Below are 24,118 nucleotides of genomic sequence, written 5' to 3' on the forward strand. Positions count from 1 at the left end.
TCCACCGAAAGCCTCCTGTCTGACAGTGAGCCCACTGGGGAGGAGAAAGAGTATGAGGAAAGGGCAGAGCCAGGCAGCCCATCAGGGCCCCCTGCCGTCGAGGAGAGACCCAGCGCCAAGACAGCGGACTGGATGCTGACCATGGAGACCGGCTTCAGGTGCATGGCCTGCTGCCGGGTCTTCCACACCTTGGAGATCCTCCAGCAGCACGTGAAGTTCGGCGTCCTGCAGGGCTTCAGCTGCCGTGTCTTTCATCTCAACATGGCCCAGTGGATGGGCAATGTGGAATCCGAGAGCACCCCTGAGGAGGAGGACGAGGAGGAGGAGGAGGAGAACGAGGAGGAGGAGGAGGAGGAGGAGGGGGAAGAGGAAGAGAAGCAAGAAGAAAAGGAGAATGAGGGAGAGCAGCCCACGGGGGAAGGCCCCAGCCCAAAGAGACCCCGCAGGCAGGGTCTTTTCTCTCCTTTGAGTTCCACACAGCAACTGAGATTCATGGGACAGAAGATCCTGGAAGACGGTGTGGCCGTCCCTTGGAAGAGGTAAGGCTTGAGGCTGGCAGTCTTCTGAGCCTATGTCACGAGGGCCCAGAGGAGTCTAAGGGAAGGGGCCGCACACATGTGCTGGTTTACCTAATGGCTCTGCAGTTGCATCAAATGGGACACACCCAGCACTAACAAAGGCATTGACCTCTGTTGACGTAAACAAGAAGGTGGATCCTTTTCCTAGGAGTTTTCTCAGGGTCTGCACGATGGACCTCAACTCTTAGAGGACGTACTGCCAGCAGCTCCTTCTCGGCAGAGAGAGCCAGGAGTGGTCTCAAGAGAGGACAGGGGCCCTTGCAGGACCAGAACTTTGAGGTCTGAGAGCCTTGGGCCTGAGCCGAGATCTCACCCTGACCACTGTACCTAGCCTTCTGTGACAAAGGGGAATATGAAAGAGAGTCACGTGGAAATGAGGTCCCCCGAGATATGGAAATGTTCCAGAACCTTCGTTGCGTGGTAGTTGATCTGGAGCCAAGCTCAATGTGGTGTGTGTGGCTCTGAGCATTAAGGCAATGCTGGAGGGTAACCGTGACCAGCAGAGCTTGGAGTGCTTCTTGTCTCTTCCTGTTCTACCTCATTTGTTTTATCCCTTCCAGGGAGAAGAAAGGACCCTCGGGAGAGTAGCAGACAGAATGCCGTGGTCTGAAGGAGGATGAAGGGACCGGCACTCAGTCTAACATCATATGACAATAGAAGCGTCCTATGCAATAAAGGGCATTTTCCAAACCTTTCCTGGAGCTTTTATTTAATGACATTTTTCTATCTATGCATCTATCTGTCATCTACATCTGTATCTTTCAAGGTTTGTGAACAAGCTTTCACATAAGCACTAGAGACGTCCGCCAGCATTTTCCAGAAGAGGCCTGCAAATTGCTGGGGACTCCTCACAAATAGGGAACGGCCACAACCCCTGCCACGCAGATTCTGCGCGTGGCCCTCCTGACGTACTCCCACTCTCTCTCTGAATTTCCCAACGTCTGAGATGAGGGTGCTGGCTGGAGGCAATGATCACGTGCAGGCTGAATCTTCTCCAGATTCTGATTCTCTTCCTGGGCATATCGTCCTCAAGCACAGTTTCCATGTCCCTGGCCACACTGATCTCTCTCCTTCAGTCCTTCCCTCCCTCCCTCTCCTGCATCCCGGTGCAGAGAATACTTTTTTGCATTTGAGACGACATTTATTTTTTGTTCACAGAATTCTCACCTGTTTTACTGTGGCCTCCGTTGTGAACATTCCAAAGCTGAGAAGTTTCTCTTTTTCTCCCTCATTTCTGCTGAGTCTTTACCTTCCTAATGCAGTGAGCTCACAGTGCCTAGCTGACTGGATGAGGAAAAAAATTCCAGGGAGCAAAGAGAAATAATAAAAGAATATATCAGTTAATTTTTCATAGTGTTATCCAACTACATATTTTTAAAATTTTGGAATAATATTAGGAATCTTCTCTTTATAAAAAACTGAATTATTGGGCTTCTCTGGTGGAGCAGTAGTTAAGAATATGCCTGCGAATGCAGGGGACATGGGTTCGAGCCCTGGTCTGGGAAGATCCCACGTTCCACGGAGTAACTAAGCCTATGTGCCACATCAACCGAGCCCACGTGCCACGACTACGGAAGCCTGCATGCCTAGAGCCCATGCTCCGCAACAAGAGAAGCCACTGCAATGAGAAGCCCGTGCACCACAGCCAAGAGGAACCCCGGCTCACTGCAACTAGAGGACGCCCGCTAGCAGCAACAAAGACCCAATGCAGCCCAAAATAAATTAATTAATTTTAAAAAATTGAATTAATTTCAAGGGTACAATGTATAAAAGTACAATAAAAGCCCCCCTTCATAACCCCCCAACCCCACTCTCAAGATGGAATAGATATGCTGTGATACAATTTATAGTCGTAGTACTACTACTCCTCCCACCTCATCCGAAATCCTCTGAGCCAGGTGCAGCAGCTTCCTTTCACAATGCTAGGACCCGCCACAAGACACATGATAATCCCTTTGGACATTTCAAGGAGCGGCACCAAGGGAACAGTACCGGGGAAATGCCACTGACAGCTCAGAATATCCATGGCATTTCTAGAGCCTCGGCACTGCTCTCGCTCTGGGAATGAAGGTCCAAAAAGCACATCGGAGAATGTTCATAGTTGTAAACAAGCTCCACCTTTGAAACACAATCTACATAGAACCACATATACAAGCCTGCACGATGGATGAAGCCAAGGTCTCCTCCATGATTTCCCTTCTGACCACCTTATTGTCTCCTCAACCATAAAAGGTGAACTTGAAACTCACGACCTTGCCTTGTCACCAGAAACATCCAAGCTTGGATCAGTCTTTCTAAGACCAGATACTTGCTCTCTGAACTATTAGAGACTTGTCACATACACACAGGTAGAACAGGATTATTTCTATCTACCTGGGGACCTGGAGTCTTTCACATTGCTCCTGTTAAAACTCTCACAACAGCAAAACTTTACCTACAAAGGGTTCAAGCTATGACACTCCCAATTTCCACAAACCTCCTCAGCTCTTGTGAGTCACATGCAGCCAATTCCAGGAATTGGAAACATGGTTGTGAGGATGAAACTGACTTTGGGGCTCCCCTTGGATATGGTCTTCCAGACTTACCAAAAGGCCATTAAGAGGAAGGTTTACCCCACCTCAGGGAAACCCGAGGCAGTACTTGCAGTCAAGGGCTGGCCATGGCTTCTGAGCTACATCCAAAAAGAATTTCATACTGTACCTGGATCTGCTGAAGCCATTTCTGACTGTCCGAGAGCCAGCATGTACCGCTCCTCAACTGCCTCCATTGTGGATCATCAGTAGGGCTGTCAGATTTAGTAAATAAAAATACAGGATACCCAGTTAAACTTGAACTTCACATGAATAATAAGTCATTATTTTTAGTATAAGTAGATCCTATGAACTCTTTGGGGCATACTTATCTTCAAAATGTACTCGTTGTTTTTCAAACATTCATATTTAACTAAACAGCCTATATTTTATCTGTCAACCCTACTCAGCAGAAATGATGGAGGCTCATAGAGATCCAGGAGACGCCTCAGCGCCTCCTCAGCTTTTACTTCTATGTCCTGGACAGCGAGCACGCACCTTCCACTCCCAGTCATTGGCTAGAATGGAGGATATTCTCTGTTTTAGAGCTTTTTCTACTTGTCATTGTTATTATCTGCCTTATTTTAAAGAGATGTTTATTTTTCCCCAAACTTAATAGCTCAATCAAAAGTCTTTCAAAGCTCATTAGACAAGGGAAAAACAACATGGTTCTGAAAAGTGAAGGAAACTGCCTGGTGTTTAGTCAAGAAGTAGTAGGGAGATTGAAAAAGCCAAACTTAATAAGCAAATCTCTCCAAGGGTATTTTCAGAGCTTGATACCCTCCTACACCCTGAAAATATTATTACATCAAGAATGTAGAACTGCTAACCAAATGTAAGGCTCCCATATGATTCTATCAAACTGAGGATGCTTCTTTACTAAGCAGTGAGCACACTTGCTGCCCCAGGGACCTTGGCATTTGCAAGGTAGGGCATTCCCTTTGGGATGGAAACAGCAAGTTTTCCTGTGGTCTACACACTGGCCCCCCAAAATACTACACTCCCAATACTTGTCAACTTTAAGTATTTTTCTACATATCTCCATTTTTCTGTTACTATTTGGACTACATCCTAGACTTGACACTACATAAATTGCATTCAAGAAGCTTTTTTTTTTTTTTTTTTCTTTTTGCGGTATGCGGGCCTCTCACTGTTGTGGCCTCTCCCGTTGCGGAGCACAGGCTCCGGATGCGCAGGCCCAGCGGCCATGGCTCACGGGCCCAGCCGCTCCGCGGCTTATGGGATCCTCCCAGACCGGGGCACGAACCCATATCCCCTGCATCGGCAGGCGGACTCTCAACCACTGCGCCACCAGGGAGGCCCCAAGAAGCTATTTTTAAAAGTTGGTAGGAAACCTTAAATCTATAGCTTGCAGTCCCTGGCTTACTTTCATCCAGGTGCATAAGGGTTTTCAAAAGTAGTCAGGTTAGTTACCCCATATCACAGCCCCACGGTTGTGTCACAGATATAAAAATGGAACATGATATTTAAGGTTTTAGTTGCCAAATCATCAAGCCTCCCAGACAGAGGCAATAGAGCAAAATGATTACAGAGGCATGGATTTTGATTTGCTCCAGTGTCTTGGGCAAGTCACTTGGCCTCTGTATTTATTTGTACTTATCTGCCCTTTTCTGTCCCTTGGGATTTATAATTGTACCTGGTCCATGGCTACGTTGTACAAATGATCTGTAAAGTAGTTACAAGAAACCGACACAGAGTAAGCACTCCACAGACATTGGCTATTAGCTATTGGAAATAGTTCGCCATGAAACAGATGACTTTATCAGTGGATGACTCGGTGGGAGACAGTGAATCACAGAATCACAGCATGTTGAAAGTGACCTAGTTCACACTCTTATGTGAAAAGAAGAAAAGTGTGCATGGGTAGAAAATGTCTGAAACTTTACCTAACAAATAGTTCATCATGTTAGCATGGAGGATTAGAATAAATCAGGAAAGGAGGAAAGAAAAACTTGAGTGTAATTCCATTTCTCTATCATTTGTGTTTCTACACTGAGACTCTGAATACACTGGAAGTGCAATTTTTTTTAATGTGGCGCGATAACGGTTTTCAAGTTTTCCTGATCCATCCGTATTATTATCTCAGAATTGCTGGCAGTTCTTGCCATCTTCGGAACTACACCCATGTGAGTCAGTGGGCCATTCTGGACGGAGGAGATAATAGAGCAGAAGTGAAGTGAGAGAAAAGGAGAGAAAAGATTTTCTCTTTTCTCTTCAAAGAGGAAAGGTGTTTGGAATGGGAACAACTCACAACCAAACTTTGGGGAAAGGATGTGATGGAAAATGAGACAAACATCCTACCCCTGTGATGAGAAGGATTCCCTGGGCTGGATGGAGGGAGGTCACAGGTGGCTGGACAAGGAAACCAACTAGGGAGAAACACACACAAGTGCAGGGCAAACACCCTGAGGCCACTCAGCCTGACTCCATGCAAACATGTGTCCAGCAGCCAGCCCTTCACCTGTGGTTCCCCAGCAAGACAGGTACCTCGGGGGTGCCAACTCATTCTGAGTCCGTTATGCCTGGCCATTCATAAACCGCTGTCTAACGTGTGAGGAATAAACTCTCAATGTTTATGAGGAAACTGGGGAAGGAGATTGAAAGGTTACTTAAACGGAAAAAAAAGAAGTTCAGGAAGGCAGGATGGTAGAGAGACAAGAAAAAGACCTTAAAAGATAGAAAGGATTTGCCAAAGAAGAGAAAGAAAAAGAAATGATTCCGAATGGGTTAACCTGCAGCTAGGAAGTTAAGGAAGATTATTGATGGGTGAAGACTATGGAATAAAGTGAATAAAATTTATCAGAAGTTGCTGAGAATATGGTAAGCAGCATGATTATCAAATTATGAATTGGCTGCAATGGCATTCTAGGGGGACACTAGGAAGGGGAAGCAAATGTTCATGAGATGACAGTGGCAGGTGGAAAGTTGTTTCAGGGGAAGATCAGTCTTGCAGAGGGTGTATCAGAGGAGGGCAAGTGTGAGCAAGCAAGGAAATACTAAGTGTATACGGTTCCTTCACTGAGTGCACCCAGCCCCGCGGTCAGCCTTGAGAACAAGCAGGACTTCAGGTACTGGAGCTACATTTCAGTCATCAAGACTTGAGAAGACACCCTTAACTCAGGTCTTCTCTTCAAACTCCATCTTTCCTACTTGACCTTCATTTGGCCTCTTCCCTTACCCTCAAGCTATGGACTGAGGCCACAGAGCAAGATGGGTCACTAGTGTCCTCCATCCCCTGGTGACTGTGGTTCACATCAGTGGAGTACCAAAGGCAATAACCAAGTAACAGACACAAGAGTGTATGAAGAAGAAGAGATTCTGATAAGGCTTTCTGTGACAGTGTGGGCCAAGTCGGCTCTATATGGCTGGTATCACGTGAATTATGAGCAGCCTTAGGGGAGAAGTTCTCAGAAGGCAGAGCCTGGCTCTCTAGAGGCTCTGCGTGCTCACAGCCCACTCCAAGACCTCAGTTACAGCTTCGGCCCCCAATATCTCTCCCTCTGCCTGCTCACAGTTTTTGAAGTCTTCTTTCCTCCACATTTCTCTTGAGAGGTGGAGGGGGAAGATGAGCTTCAGGCCAGCTCAGACTCCCCTGCGATCCCAGCAGGATGCCTATCATTAACCTCCCACTTTCTAGGAAGCTCCTAAGATCTTCACATTTGGGACAGTTCTCATTTCAGCTGTGCTTCAAATTGCTGGCTGGAGACGGCCTGTTGGAAGGTGGCTAAAAGCAAGTAGCAATCCTTCGGGCAGCCTGGCCCTTCTCGACTGTCAGACATCTTCAGGGATATTCTAGGAAATGTTGTTTGTTCTAGAGAAGGGAGGGAAACAATCCAATTGTCCAATAATGCTTGAATAGAAAGTGAATGACGCTATATGCATGTGATCAAATAATATCAAACAGTCAAAAATCAAAGACCTAGATCTATATGGATTCACGTGGATAAATCTTGAAAACATAATATTGATTGAAAGAAAATAAGATAAAGAATGTTAGATTGTGATAACAGGTATGTAAGTATTTAAATATTTAAATCAATTCAACATATTGCTTCTATATAGAGAGATGCAAGAAAATAAACTTTATCCAAAGAACACATTATTTACATTTAATAGGCTCATTTATCTAGGAGACCCAAAAGAACCCACAGATAAACTAGCAGGAACTAATAAGACGGTTCAACAAGGCACACACATACAAGATCAATAAATTTTAAAAGTCAATCAGGCTCCTCTACACTGGCGATAACAAATTAGAAACTGTAAAAGAAAATAAGAAAAAAAGAAGATCTAAAAATTGTCACAAGAGCCATATAAATTATTTAGAGCTAAGCATACGTAGAAGGCAATATAACTAACAAACTGAGTACGAACAGATAAACTCCGCCCAACCTAAGGTTAGGAAAAGACTGTTGTTACTTTATGAGAACAGACCCTCTTCTTAAGGAGCAGATCAGTAAGTGAGAGTGAATCAAAGAAACACAGCATTTGAAAAGTCAGCTAGTCCAAGCCTCTTGATCACACATACAGAAGCTGAAGCCCAGATAGGTTGAGTTACTTGCTAAAGGGCCCAATGTCCTGACTCAAGGACTAGCATTTTTCACTCAGTCGCAAGACACAATCAAATGCAGCACCTTGGAAAGAGATGGGGAAAAAATGAAGAAATCAATTATATAGTTCCTCATCTTTAAGTACAGAAATAGCCGTGACAAAATTACACGTATTGAGGGAAAATTGAAGTGCAGAGTTTAAAATGTCAATAATCCACAGGGAAACTGGAGACCATTTAAAATATTCATATTAAAGCTCTCTAGAAAAGACATTAAAAGATCTCCAATCAAAATGTGAATTTTATAATAGACATGGTATGATACAATTTATAATAGATATGGTATGAACCTTTCCCTTTCACGGGAAAGCTTCGGCTGGGAAAAAGGAATTGTTCTTGAATATGGGGCCTGTGCTACTGCAGACACTGTGCTCAACCTAGGTCCACCGAATGCTCTGATGTCGTCACTGAGGTCACAGAATTCCACTGTGCGCCTGGCAACCTTGCAAACATAACAGCCCTGGTGAGCACTAGGCAGTACTGGTGGTTCACCAAGTGGTACAAGTTTTTCAGCCATTTAGGAGACTTGACCATTTTTATTTGTATTGAATCATTTCAACGGATTGCCCAAGAGCCAAGAAGGGCCAACCTGTAGGGAAGAGGAGGAGTTGGACATCTCTTGAGGCATCTTCTAAGGGAGACTTCTAGTTGGTACGATGGAACGGCGACAAAAGAGGAAACATCTGGGAAATGAAGAGTCCCAGGAAACTGCCGAGAACGGAGGAGGTATGTGGGGGGCAACTTGTCTGGGGCACATGGGTTTCTGCCAAACTGAAGCTTCTCTAGGAAGCGGGGGACTGAGAACGTGTCACCTGTGAAGCAGGGAGCGAGAGACCTTGTCTCACTGATGCTGCCGTATCTATCCGGAGGGTCCCTGTGGTGTGAGACGGCACAGAACGGCCAGATGCCCCCTGGGAGATGGGAGGTCAGCTCCGCTGGTCTGAGGACTCTCTCCTGGGGCAGCCGGGCCTGGAGCTTTGTCGGACTCATAGCAGGCTGCATCCTGCTTGCACAGACCTAGAGGTGCAGCTTTTCTCAGTCCCCGATTTCTCTCTTATTCTCTTGGATCTTTCCCTGGGGTCATGAGGTGGGGGATGTGAAGGATGCAAGGATGCTGAGAGAGACCCATGAGTTGCTTGGCCTCTTTTACCAAAGTGGAAAGAGAAGCCCCATGAGTTGAAGGCCCTGTTGAAAAACATCTTGACAAGTGGAATGCACTTTGAAAGAAGATTGTTTGTCTAGGGATGGTGTCCTATTGAAAGCAAGGAGGTTTTATTCCTTCAACAGGAAGAATTTCCCAAAGGAGATCAAGGGAAGGGAAGGGTTTTCCAGAGACTGAGACCACGTGAGCGGGGGTGAGAAATGTCCTCAGGGTCCTGCGGGGAGCTCTGAGAGCCACGGGCCACGTGGTGCCTGCGTGCATTAAATGTAGGCGAGTAGCTTGCCCTGGGAGAGGGGTGGTCACCCCAGAGCTCCAGCTAGAGGCCTCTGCCCCAGATTAGAGCCCAGTAGCTCCTACCAGGCCCAGGGCCCTGGAGACTGTACGATGGGCCTTGGGAATGGAGCTCTAGACAGCAGGCAGATTTCCAGGCAGTGGCTGGGACAGGCAGGGGAAGGCAATGACTGCCCCTGACCATTCAGAATATTTTGCTCTATGTTCCTGTGTGTGTGTGTGTGTGTGAGTGTGTGTGTGTCTGTGTGTGTGTGTGTGTGTGTGTGTGTGGTAGTGCAGAGAAGAGCGAGATGAATGGGGGTAGAGTGCTTACCAGATATAAAGTCTGCATGGTAAAATTCTTGTCAACCTGCCTGGACCTGGCTGACACTCGGTGTACGTAAGAGTGTATACAGAATTCTTGTTAGGGGTGTTTTATGAGACAGTAACTCATACACCCATGTACACTCTGATACAGCAAATATATCACACACCCCACATATAACTTCCTTAGTAAACCACACACAGCACATGGAGGTATATACACGGATCCCTCCTATACTACGTTCTCATACAACCAACCTGTATCACAATCCTCTCCTCCAACACCAAACGCTGGAGATGAGATATATATACAGACACACACATTATATATATAGGACACACACACAAACACACAATATATATACATGTATCTCCTCCACTCTTGCACAAACACAGCTAACTTCAGCCATCTCTAAATACCTCTGTAAGAACCAGTCACGTGTCATACACACCACACTTATAACACATTCTTGAGTAATGCCAGACCCGCTTTGTACAAACCACAGTAAACCACAGTCTCAGTAACCCATGTCAGGATTGCCAGAGAAAATATGGGCTATCCAGTTCAATTTGAATTCCAGATAAACAACAAGTAATTTTTCAGTATCCGTATGTCCCACATATTGTATGGGCCATACTTACACTAAAACTAAGTCAGGCCAAATACTGCATGGGAATACTTACACTAAAAAATTATTCTGGGTTTATCTGAAACTGAAATTTAACTGGGTGCCTTGTATTCTTGTTCGCTAAGTCTGGCAACCCTTATATACTTACCACCAGCTGATGTATTATATAGTTATTGTAGTTTTGTTTAGTGTGTGTCTTCCCCTACTAGAATGTGCAGCGTTACCAAAGACTACAACACTGGAAGAGTGCCGGATACACAGGAGTAGCTGCTTACTGAATCTTGGTGAATGAATGAATGAACACGCACCATAACTACAAGCCACACCATGTAATGAGGAAAAGTTACATGTCCCAGAATTCCTGACTTGTGAACAGAAACCATGCACACAAAGGCCACAGACACAGATAGACACGTCTGCACTGTGCTCCGCATGCCAACCCCACACTTACCACAGACTTAACTGATACACATCACTCACTCTTCCCACACACTCACAGTCACCACCGAGGCCTACATTACCAACTAGACAGTGAGAGAATAAGTATTGATTGGAATTAAATCCTGGAGGATCCACTGGGAACCACACTCTCAACTGTGTGTATTCACTGCACCTGACACGTGTCACACACTCAGTAAATATTTGTGGACAGAGGACTGATGAACCCACCCTGAGCCTTTCATTCCTCCCTCAGGAATCTCGAAGTCACAAGAGGATCCCCCTCGGCTTGGATCCACTGTGGTGGCCCAAGGCTGCAGCCCAGGGGCAGGGGAGGTCTCCTCTGCCTCTAAATACTTCTTCTGTACTTCTACTCTGCGCAAGCTCAGCTACGCTGGTAAGGGCGCGGGGCTCCTCAGGTGAGGGGGTGCTTGGCTGTGAGGCAGGATGCACACAGATCCCAGGGAGGCTGAGAGGAAATCCAGGGTCATCAGAGGTGATGAGGGCTCTGTGGAGGAGCCTGGGCAGGATGGCTGAGCTGTTCCGAGGGCGTGGATGCCAGCTGAGTCTGGGGGTGTGTGTGTGAATACTGCTACTACCATGGTGGGGAAGTCAAGGAGCAGGGGCCGGAAATGTCTGGGCTTGAGGTGGAGGGAAGAGGGACCAGGTTAAGCATCTTCAGAGGAAAATGTAGGCTTTGTCTTTGCCTTTGCTTCCAGAGAATGACAGATTTCTGCATCATACACCTCCAGCCTGAGAGCAGGACCACACAGCTCAGGTGCACACAGCTCACACATACACGCGCCCTCCAGGCACAGCCCTTCTCAGTGCACATCAACCCCAAGCACGTGTTCCACAGTACTCTCCTGCACCACAGCACCATTCCACAAGGAATGCACCACCGATATTCCCAAACTCACACTCCTCGTCGTACACGCATCCAGCCGCATCCCTCACATACTACAGCCCTCACCACCATACTCCACACCCCTGTATACAGACACCGCTCCAGTATCCCCCCCCACGCAAATGAAAAGCCCACAGATGACACCAGATACACCACTCCGTCCTACGGCCAACAGACACCAAGTTCACGACATAGCTATGTCGTGCCAATGTCCCTCTCTCGTCTACCACACCTGCTCCCTCAGCTTCCGGCAGGGCCCATGCATGTTATTATGATTTTAATTTCCTTTTTCAGGAATCCGGAGAATTCATCGAGACACTGCCCAGCCTAGACCACCCCTAGCCCAGGATCAGGAAGAAGGAGAGACCGCTTCCCCATCACACTGTGTCTCCTCCTCACCCTCTTCACCCTGTAAGAACTATCTGCACCCAGACAAAGAGGAAAGGGGCATGAAAATATACTACATGCAGGTACAAGTGAACAAGGGTGTCGCTGTCTCCTGGAAGACAAAGAAACCCTTGGAGTTGCCTGAAAAGCAGCTGAGGATAGAAGAAGTGACCCTTCCTGAGGATGTGTGCGCAGTAGCCACTGACCCCTCTTCTGATGTGTCCACCGAAAGCCTCCTGTCTGACAGTGAGCCCACTGGGGAGGAGAAAGAGTATGAGGAAAGGGCAGAGCCAGTCAGCCTATCAGGACCCCCTGCAGTCGAGGAGAGACCCAGCGCCAAGACAGTGGACTGGATGCTGACCATGGAGACCGGCTTCAGGTGCATGGCCTGATGCCGGGTCTTCCACACCTTGGAGATCCTCCAGCAGCACGTGAAGTTCGGCGTCCTGCAGGGCGTCAGCTGCCGTGTCTTTCATCTCAACATGGCCCAGTGGATGTGCAATGTGGAATCCGAGAGCACCCCTGAGGAGGAGGACGAGGAGGAGGAGGAGGAGAATGAGGAGGAGGAGGAGGAGGAGGAGGAAGAGGAAAAGAAGCAAGAAGAAAAGGAGAATGAGGGAGAGCAGCCCACGGGGGAAGGCCCCAGCCCAAAGAGACCCCGCAGGCAGGGTCTTTTCTCTCCTTTGAGTTCCAAACAGCAACTGAGACTCATGGGACAGAAGATCCTGGAAGACGGTGTGGCCGTCCCTTGGAAGAGGTAAGGCTTGAGGCTGGCAGTCTTCTGAGCCTATGTCACGAGGGCCCAGAGGAGTCTAAGGGAAGGGGCCGCACACATGTGCTGGTTTACCTAATGGCTCTGCAGTTGCATCAAATGGGACACACCCAGCACTAACAAAGGCATTGACCTCTGTTGACGTAAACAAGAAGGTGGAGCCTTTTCCTAGGAGTTTTCTCAGGGTCTGCACGATGGACCTCAACTCTTAGAGGACGTACTGCCAGCAGCTCCTTCTCGGCAGAGAGAGCCAGGAGTGGTCTCAAGAGAGGACAGGGGCCCTTGCAGGACCAGAACTTTGAGGTCTGAGAGCCTTGGGCCTGAGCCGAGATCTCACCCTGACCACTGTACCTAGCCTTCTGTGACAAAGGGGAATATGAAAGAGAGTCACGTGGAAATGAGGTCCCCCGAGATATGGAAATGTTCCAGAACCTTCGTTGCGTGGTAGTTGATCTGGAGCTAAGCTCACTGTGGTGTGTGTGGCTCTGAGCATTAAGGCAATGCTGGAGGGTAACCCTGACCAGCAGAGCTTGGAGTGCTTCTTGTCTCTTCCTGTTCTACCTCATTTGTTTTATCCCTTCCAGGGAGAAGAAAGGACCCTCGGGAGAGTAGCAGACAGAATGCCGTGGTCTGAAGGAGGATGAAGGGACCGGCACTCAGTCTAACATCATATGACAATAGAAGCGTCCTATGCAATAAAGGGCATTTTCCAAACCTTTCCTGGAGCTTTTATTTAATGACATTTTTCTATCTATGCATCTATCTGTCATCTACATCTGTATCTTTCAAGGTTTGTGAACAAGCTTTCACATAAGCACTAGAGACGTCCGCCAGCATTTTCCAGAAGAGGCCTGCAAATTGCTGCACAAATAGGGAACGGCCACAAACCCTGCCACACAGACTCTGCGCGTGGCCCTCCTGACGTACTCCCACTCTCTCTCTGAATTTCCCAACGTCTGAGATGAGGGTGCTGGCTGGAGGCAATGATCACGTGCAGGCTGAATCTTCTCCAGATTCTGATTCTCTTCCTGGGCATATCATCCTCAAGCACAGTTTCCATGTCACAGGCCACACTGATCTCTCTCCTTCAGTCCTTCCCTCCCTCCCTCTCCTGCCTCCCAGTACAGAGAATACTTTTTTGCATTTGAGACGACATTTATTTTTTGTTCACAGAATTCTCACCTGTTTTACTGTGGCCTCCGCTGTGAACATTCCAAAGCTGAGAATTTTCTCTTTTTCTCCCTCATTTCTGCTGAGTCTTTACCTTCCTAATGCAGTGAGCTCACAGTGCCTAGCTGACTGGATGAGGAAAAAAAAATCCAGGGAGCAAAGAGAAATAATAAAAGAATATATCAGTTAATTTTTCATAGTGTTATCCAACTACATATTTTTAAAATTTTGGAATAATATTAGGAATCTTCTCTTTATAAAAAACTGAATTATTGGGCTTCTCTGGTGGAGCAGTAGTTAAGAATATGCCTGCGAATGCAGGGGACATGGGTTCGAGCCCTGGTCTGGGAAGATCCCACGTGCCACGGAGTAACTAAGCCCGCGCGCCACAACTACTGAGCCTGCGCTCTAGAGCCCGTGTGCCACATCAACCGAGCCCACGTGCCACGACTACGGAAGCCTGCGTGCCTAGAGCCCATGCTCTGCAACAAGAGAAGCCACTGCAATGAGAAGCCCGTGCACCACAGCCAAGAGGAGCCCCGGCTCACTGCAACTAGAGGACGCCCGCTAGCAGCAACAAAGACCCAATGCAGCCCAAAATAAATTAAGTAATTTTAAAAAATTGAATTAGTTTCAAGGGTACAATGTATAAAAGTACAATAAAAGCCCCCCTTCATAACCCCCCAACCCCACTCTCAAGATGGAATAGATATGCTGTGATACAATTTATAGTCGTAGTACTACTACTCCTCCCACCACATCCGAAATCCTCTGAGCCAGGTGCAGCAGCTTCCTTTCACAATGCTAGGACCCGCCACAAGACACATGATAATCCCTTTGGACATTTCAAGGAGCGGCACCAAGGGAACAGTACCGGGAAAATGCCACTGACAGCTCAGAATATCCATGGCATTTCTAGAGCCTCGGCACTGCTCTCGCTCTGGGAATGAAGGTCCAAAAAGCACATCGGAGAATGTTCATAGTTGTAAACAAGCTCCACCTTTGAAACACAATCTACATAGAACCACATATACAAGCCTGCACGATGGATGAAGCCAAGGTCTCCTCCATGATTTCCCTTCTGACCACCTTATTGTCTCCTCAACCATAAAAGGTGAACTTGAAACTCACGACCTTGCCTTGTCACCAGAAACATCCAAGCTTGGATCAGTCTTTCTAAGACCAGATACTTGCTCTCTGAACTATTAGAGACTTGTCACATACACACAGGTAGAACAGGATTATTTCTATCTACCTGGGGACCTGGAGTCTTTCACATTGCTCCTGTTAAAACTCTCACAACAGCAAAACTTTACCTACAAAGGGTTCAAGCTATGACACTCCCAATTTCCACAAACCTCCTCAGCTCTTGTGAGTCACATGCAGCCAATTCCAGGAATTGGAAACATGGCTGTGAGGATGAAACTGACTTTGGGGCTCCCCTTGGATATGGTCTTTCAGACTTACCAAAAGGCCATTAAGAGGAAGGTTTACCCCACCTCAGGGAAACCCGAGGCAGTACTTGCAGTCAAGGGCTGGCCATGGCTTCTGAGCTACATCCAAAAAGAATTTCATACTGTACCTGGATCTGCTGAAGCCATTTCTGACTGTCCGAGAGCCAGCATGTACCGCTCCTCAACTGCCTCCATTTTGGATCATCAGTAGGGCTGTCAGATTTACTAAATAAAAATACAGGATACCCAGTTAAACTTGAACTTCACATGAATAATAAGTCATTACTTTTAGTATAAGTAGATCCTATGAACTATTTGGGGCATACTTATCTTCAAAATGTACTCGTTGTTTTTCAAACATTCATATTTAACTAAACAGCCTATATTTTATCTGTCAACCCTACTCAGCAGAAATGATGGAGGCTCATAGAGATCCAGGAGACGCCTCAGCGCCTCCTCAGCTTTTACTTCTACGTCCTGGACAGCGAGCACGCACCTTCCACTCCCAGTCATTGGCTAGAATGGAGGATATTCTCTGTTTTAGAGCTTTTTCTACTTGTCATTGTTATTATCTGCCTTATTTTAAAGAGATGTTTATTTTTCCCCAAACTTAATAGCTCAATCAAAAGTCTTTCAAAGCTCATTAGACAAGGGAAAAACAACATGGTTCTGAAAAGTGAAGGAAACCGCCTGGTGTTTAGTCAAGAAGTAGTAGGGAGATTGAAAAAGCCAAACTTAATAAGCAAATCTCTCCAAGGGTATTTTCAGAGCTTGATACCCTCCCACACACTGAAAATATTATTACATCAAGAATGTAGAACTGCTAACCAAATGTAAGGCTCCCATATGATTCTATCAAACTGAGGATGCTTCTTTACTAAGCAGTGAGCACACTTGCTGCCCCAGGGACCTTGGCAGTTGCAACATAGGGCTCTTCCCTTTGGGGTGGAAACAGCAAGTTTTCCTGTGGTCTACACGCTGGCCCCAAAAATACTACACTCCCAATACTTGTCAACTTTAAGTATTTTTCTACATATCTCCATTTTTCTGTTACTATTTGGACTACATCCTAGACTTGACACTACGTAAATTGCATTCAAGAAGCTATTTATAAAAGTTGGTTGGAAACCTTAAATCTATAGCTTGCAGTCCCTGGCTTACTTTCATCCAGGTGCATAAGGGTTTTCAAAAGTAGTCAGGTTAGTTACCCCATATCACAGCCCCACGGTTGTGTCACAGAAATAAAAATGGAACATGATATTTAAGGTTTTAGTTGCCAAATCATCAAGCCTCCCAGACAGAGGCAATAGAGCAAAATGATTACAGAGGCATGGATTTTGATTTGCTCCAGTGTCTTGGGCAAGTCACTTGGCCTCTGTATTTATTTGTACTTATCTGCCCTTTTCTGTCCCTTGGGTTTTATAATTGTACCTGGTCCATGGCTACGTTGTACAAATGATCTGTAAAGTAGTTACAAGAAACCGACACAGAGTAAGCACTCCACAGACATTGGCTATTAGCTATTGGAAATAGTTCTCCGTGAAACAGATGACTTTATCAGTGGATGACTCGGTGGGAGACAGTGAATCACAGAATCACAGCATGTTGAAAGTGACCTAGTTCACACTCTTATGTGAAAAGAAGAAAAGTGTGCATGGGTAGAAAATATCTGAAACTTTACCTAACAAATAGTTCATCGTGTTAGCATGGAGGATTAGAATAAATCAGGAAAGGAGGAAAGAAAAACTTGAGTGTAATTCAATTTCTCTATCATTTGTGTTTCTACACTGAGACTCTGAATACACTGGAAGTGCAATTTTTTTTAATGTGGCGGGATAAAGGTTTTCAAGTTTTCCTGATCCATCCATATTATTATCTCAGAATTGCTGGCAGTTCTTGCCATCTTCGGAACTACACCCATGTGAGTCAGTGGGCCATTCTGGACGGAGGAGATAATAGAGCAGAAGTGAAGTGAGAGGAAAGGAGAGACAAGATTTTCTCTTTTCTCTTCAAAGAGGAAAGGTCTTTGGAATGGGAACAACTCACAACCAAACTTTGGGGAAAGGATGTGATGGAAAATGAGAGAAACATCCTACCCCTGTGATGAGAAGGATTCCCTGGGCTGGATGGAGGGAGGTCACAGGTGGCTGGACAAGGAAACCAACTAGGGAGAAACACACACAAGTGCAGGGCAAACACCCTGAGGCCACTCAGCCTGACTCCATGCAAACATGTGTCCAGCAGCCAGCCCTTCACCTGTGGTTCCCCAGCAAGACAGGTACCTCGGGGGTGCCAACTCATTCTGAGTCTGTTATGCCTGGCCATTCATAAACCGCTGTCTAACGTGTGAGGAATAAACTCTCAATGTTTATGAGGAAACTGGGGAAGGAGATTGAAAGGTTACTTAAACGGAAAAAAAAGAAGTTCAGGAAGGCAGGATGGTAGAGAGACAAGAAAAAGACCTTAAAAGATAGAAAGGATTTGCCAAAGAAGAGAAAGAAAAAGAAATGATTCCGAATGGGTTAACCTGCATCTAGGAAGTTAAGGAAGATTATTGATGGGTGAAGACTATGGAATAAAGTGAATAAAATTTATCAGAAGTTGCTGAGAATATGCTAAGCAGCATGATTATCAAATTATGAATTGGCTGCAATGGCATTCTAGGGGGACACTAGGAAGGGGAAGCAAATGTTCATGAGATGACAGTGGCAGGTGGAAAGTTGTTTCAGGGGAAGATCAGTCTTGCAGAGGGTGTATCAGAGGAGGGCAAGAGTGAGCAAGCAAGGAAATACTAAGTGTATACGGTTCCTTCACTGAGTGCACCCAGCCCCGCGGTCAGCCTTGAGAACAAGCAGGACTTCAGGTACTGGCGCTACGTTTCAGTCATCAGGACTTGAGAAGACACCCTTAACTCAGGTCTTCTCTTCAAACTCCATCTTTCCTTCTTGACCTTCATTTGGCCTCTTCCCTTACCCTCAAGCTGTGGACTGAGGCCACAGAGCAAGATGGGTCACTAGTGTCCTCCATCCCCTGGCGACTGTGGTTCACATCAGTGGAGTACCAAAGGCAATAACCAAGTAACAGACACAAGAGTGTATGAAGAAGAAGAGATTCTGATAAGGCTTTCTGTGACAGTGTGGGCCAAGTCGGCTCTATATGGCTGGTATCACGTGAATTATGAGCAGCCTTAGGGGAGAAGTTCTCAGAAGGCAGAGCCTGGCTCTCTAGAGGCTCTGCGTGCTCACAGCCCACTCCAAGACCTCAGTTACAGCTTCAGCCCGCAATATCTCTCCCTCTGCCTGCTCACAGTTTTTGAAGTCTTCTTTCCTCCACATTTCTCTTGAGAGGTGGAGGAGGAAGATGAGCTTCAGGCCAGCTCAGACTCCCCTGGGATCCCAGCAGGATGCCTATCATTAACCTCCCACCTTCTAGGAAGCTCCTAAGATCTTCACATTTGGGGCAGTTCTCATTTCAGCTGTGCTTCAAATTGCTGGCTGGAGACGGCCTGTTGGAAGGTGGCTAAAAGCAAGTAGCAATCCTTCGGGCAGCCTGGCCCTTCTCGACTGTCAGACATCTTCAGGGATATTCTAGGAAATGTTGTTTGTTCTAGAGAAGGGAGGGAAACAATCCAATTGTCCAATAATGCTTGAATGGAAAATAAATGATGCTATATGCATGTGATCAAATAATATCAAACAGTCAAAAATCAAAGACCTAGATCTATATGGATTCACGTGGATAAATCTTGAAAACATAATATTGATTGAAAGAAAATAAGATAAAGAATGTTAGATTGTGATAACAGGTATGTAAGTATTTAAATATTTAAATCAATTCAACATATTGCTTCTATATAGAGAGATGCAAGAAAATAAACTTTATCCAAAGAACACATTATTTACATTTAATAGGCTCATTTATCTAGGAGACCCAAAAGAACCCACAGATAAACTAGCAGGAACTAATAAGACGGTTCAACAAGGCACACACATACAAGATCAATAAATTTTAAAAGTCAATCAGGCTCCTCTACACTGGCGATAACAAATTAGAAACTGTAAAAGAAAATAAGAAAAAAAGAAGATCTAAAAATTGTCACAAGAGCCATATAAATTATTTAGAGCTAAGCATACGTAGAAGGCAATATAACTAACAAACTGAGTACGAACAGATAAACTCCGCCCAACCTAAGGTTAGGAAAAGACTGTTGTTACTTTATGAGAACAGACCCTCTTCTTAAGGAGCAGATCAGTAAGTGAGAGTGAATCAAAGAAACACAGCATTTGAAAAGTCAGCTAGTCCAAGCCTCTTGATCACACATACAGAAGCTGAAGCCCAGATAGGTTGAGTTACTTGCTAAAGGGCCCAATGTCCTGACTCAAGGACTAGCATTTTTCACTCAGTTGCAAGACACAATCAAATGCAGCACCTTGGAAAGAGATGGGGAAAAAATGAAGACATCAATTATATAGTTCCTCATCTTTAAGTACAGAAATAGCCGTGACAAAATTACACGTATTGAGGGAAAATTGAAGTGCAGAGTTTAAAATGTCAATAATCCACAGGGAAACTGGAGACCATTTAAAATATTCATATTAAAGCTCTCTAGAAAAGACATTAAAAGATCTCCAATCAAAATGTGAATTTTATAATAGACATGGTATGATACAATTTATAATAGATATGGTATGAACCTTTCCCTTTCACGGGAAAGCTTCGGCTGGGAAAAAGGAATTGTTCTTGAATATGGGGCCTGTGCTACTGCAGACACTGTGCTCAACCTAGGTCCACCGAATGCTCTGATGTCGTCACTGAGGTCACAGAATTCCACTGTGCGCCTGGCAACCTTGCAAACATAACAGCCCTGGTGAGCACTAGGCAGTACTGGTGGTTCACGAAGTGGTACAAGTTTTTCAGCCATTTAGGAGACTTGACCATTTTTATTTGTATTGAATCATTTCAACGGATTGCCCAAGAGCCAAGAAGGGCCAACCTGTAGGGAAGAGGAGGAGTTGGACATCTCTTGAGGCATCTTCTAAGGGAGACTTCTAGTTGGTACGATGGAACGGCGACAAAAGAGGAAACATCTGGGAAATGAAGAGTCCCAGGAAACTGCCGAGAACGGAGGAGGTATGTGGGGGGCAACTTGTCTGGGGCACATGGGTTTCTGCCAAACTGAAGCTTCTCTAGGAAGCGGGGGACTGAGAACGTGTCACCTGTGAAGCAGGGAGCGAGAGACCTTGTCTCACTGATGCTGCCGTATCTATCCGGAGGGTCCCTGTGGTGTGAGACGGCACAGAACGGCCAGATGCCCCCTGGGAGATGGGAGGTCAGCTCCGCTGGTCTGAGGACTCTCTCCTGGGGCAGCCGGGCCTGGAGCTTTGTCGGACTCATAGCAGGCTGCATCCTGCTTGCACAGACCTAGAGGTGCAGCTTTTCTCAGTCCCCGATTTCTCTCTTATTCTCTTGGATCTTTCCCTGGGGTCATGAGGTGGGGGATGTGAAGGATGCAAGGATGCTGAGAGAGACCCATGAGTTGCTTGGCCTCTTTTACCAAAGTGGAAAGAGAAGCCCCATGAGTTGAAGGCCCTGTTGAAAAATATCTTGACAAGTGGAATGCACTTTGAAAGAAGATTGTTTGTCTAGGGATGGTGTCCTATTGAAAGCAAGGAGGTTTTATTCCTTCAACAGGAAGAATTTCCCAAAGGAGATCAAGGGAAGGGAAGGGTTTTTCAGAGACTGAGACCACGTGAGCGGGGGTGAGAAATGTCCTCAGGGTCCTGCGGGGAGCTCTGAGAGCCACGGGCCACGTGGTGCCTGCGTGCATTAAATGTAGGCGAGTAGCTTGCCCTGGGAGAGGGGTGGTCACCCCAGAGCTCCAGCTAGAGGCCTCTGCCCCAGATTAGAGCCCAGTAGCTCCTACCAGGCCCAGGGCCCTGGAGACTGTACGATAGGCGTAGGAATGGAGCTCTAGACAGCAGGCAGATTTCCAGGCAGTGGCTGGGACAGGCTGGGGAAGGCAATGACTGCCCCTGACCATTCAGAATATTTTGCTCTATGTTCCTGTGTGTGTGTGTGTGTGTGAGTGTGTGTGTGTGTCTGTGTGTGTGTGTGTGTGTGTGTGTGGTAATGCAGAGAAGAGCGAGATGAATGGGGGTAGAGTGCTTACCAGATATAAAGTCTGCATGGTAAAATTCTTGTCAACCTGTCTGGACCTGGCTGGCACTTGGTGTACGTAAGAGTGTATACAGAATTCTTGTTAGGGGTGTTTTATGAGACAGTAACTCATACACCCATGTACACTCTGATGCAGCAAAAATATCACACACCCCACATATAACTTCCTTAGTAAACCACACACAGCACATGGAGGTATATACACGGATCCCTCCTGTACTACGTTCTCATACAACCCACCTGTATCACAATCCTCTCCTCCAACACCAAACGCTGGAGATGAGATATATATACAGACACACACACTATATATATAGGACACACACACAAACACACAATATATATACATGTATCTCCTCAACTCTTGCACAAACACAGCTAACTTCAGCCATCTCTAAATACCTCTGTAAGAACCAGTCTCGTGTCATACACACCACACTTATAACACATTCTTGAGTAATGCCAGACCCGCTTTGTACAAACCACAGTAAACCACAGTCTCAGTAACCCATGTCAGGATTGCCAGAGAAAATATGGGCTATCCAGTTCAATTTGAATTCCAGATAAACAACAAGTAATTTTTCAGTATCCGTATGTCCCACATATTGTATGGGCCATACATACACTAAAACTAAGTCAGGTCAAATACTGCATGGGAATACTTACACTAAAAAATTATTCTGGGTTTATCTGAAACTGAAATTTAACTGGGTGCCTTGTATTCTTGTTCGCTAAGTCTGGCAACCCTTATATACTTACCACCAGCTGATGTATTATATAGTTATTGTAGTTTTGTTTAGTGTGTGTCTTCCCCTACTAGAATGTGCAGCGTTACCAAAGACTACAACACTGGAAGAGTGCCGGATACACAGGAGTAGCTGCTTACTGAATCTTGGTGAATGAATGAATGAACACGCACCATAAATACAAGCCACACCATGTAATGAGGAAAAGTTACATGTCCCAGAATTCCTGACTTGTGAACAGAAACCATGCACACAAAGGCCACAGACACAGATAGACACGTCTGCACTGTGCTCCCCATGCCAACCCCACACTTACCACAGACTTAACTGATACACATCACTCACTCTTCCCACACACTCACAGTCACCACCGAGGCCTACATGACCAACTAGACAGTGAGAGAATAAGTATTGATTGGAATTAAATCCTGGAGGATCCACTGGGAACCACACTCTCAACTGTGTGTATTCACTGCACCTGACACGTGTCACACACTCAGTAAATATTTGTGGACAGAGGACTGATGAACCCACCCTGAGCCTTTCATTCCGCCCTCAGGAATCTCGAAGTCACAAGAGGATCCCCCTCGGCTTGGATCCACTGTGGTGGCCCAAGGCTGCAGCCCAGGGGCAGGGGAGGTCTCCTCTGCCTCTAAATACTTCTTCTGTACTTCTACTCTGCGCAAGCTCAGCTACGCTGGAAGGGCGCGGGGCTCCTCAGGTGAGGGGGTGCTTGGCTGTGAGGCAGGATGCACACAGATCCCAGAGAGGCTGAGAGGAAATCCAGGGTCATCAGAGGTGATGAGGGCTCTGTGGAGGAGCCTGGGCAGGATGGCTGAGCTGTTACGAGGGCGTGGATGCCAGCTGAGTCTGGGTGTGTGTGTGTGAATACTGCTACTACCATGGTGGGGAAGTCAAGGAGCAGGGGCCGGAAAGGTCTGGGCTTGAGGTGGAGGGAAGAGGGACCAGATTAAGCATCTTCAGAGGAAAATGTAGGCTTTGTCTTTGCCTTTGCTTCCAGAGAAGGACAGAGTTCTGCATCATACACCTCCAGCCTGAGAGCAGAACCATCCAGCTCAGGTGCACACAGCTCACACATACATGCGCCCTCCAGGCACAGCCCTTCTCAGTGCACATCAACCCCAAGCACGTGTTCCATAGTACTCTCCTGCACCACAGCATCATTCCACAAGGAATGCACCACCGATATTCCCAAACTCACACTCCTCGTCGTACACGCATCCAGCCGCATCCCTCACATACTACAGCCCTCACCACCATACTCCACACCCCTGTATACAGACACCGCTCCAGTATCCCCCCCCACGCACATGAAAAGCCCACAGATGACACCAGATACACCACTCTGTCCTACGGCCAACAGACACCAAGCTCACGACATAGCTATGTCGTGCCAATGTCCCTCTCTCGTCTACCACACCTGCTCCCTCAGCTTCTGGCAGGGCCCATGCATGTTATTATGATTTTAATTTCCTTTTTCAGGAATCCGGAGAATTCATCGAGACACTGCCCAGCCTAGACCACCCCTAGCCCAGGATCAGGAAGAAGGAGAGACCGCTTCCCCATCCCACTGTGTCTCCTCCTCACCCTCTTCACCCTGTAAGAACTATCTGCACCCAGACAAAGAGGAAAGGGGCATGAAAATATACTACATGCAGGTACAAGTGAACAAGGGTGTCGCTGTCTCCTGGAAGACAAAGAAACCCTTGGAGTTGCCTGAAAAGCAGCTGAGGATAGAAGAAGTGACCCTTCCTGAGGATGTGTGCGCAGTAGCCACTGACCCCTCTTCTGATGTGTCCACCGAAAGCCTCCTGTCTGACAGTGAGCCCACTGGGGAGGAGAAAGAGTATGAGGAAAGGGCAGAGCCAGGCAGCCTATCAGGG

The sequence above is a fragment of the Mesoplodon mirus genome (genome assembly GCF_964341445.2).
Source record: "Mesoplodon mirus genome assembly, chromosome: 3".
Taxonomy (NCBI): domain Eukaryota; kingdom Metazoa; phylum Chordata; class Mammalia; order Artiodactyla; family Ziphiidae; genus Mesoplodon; species Mesoplodon mirus.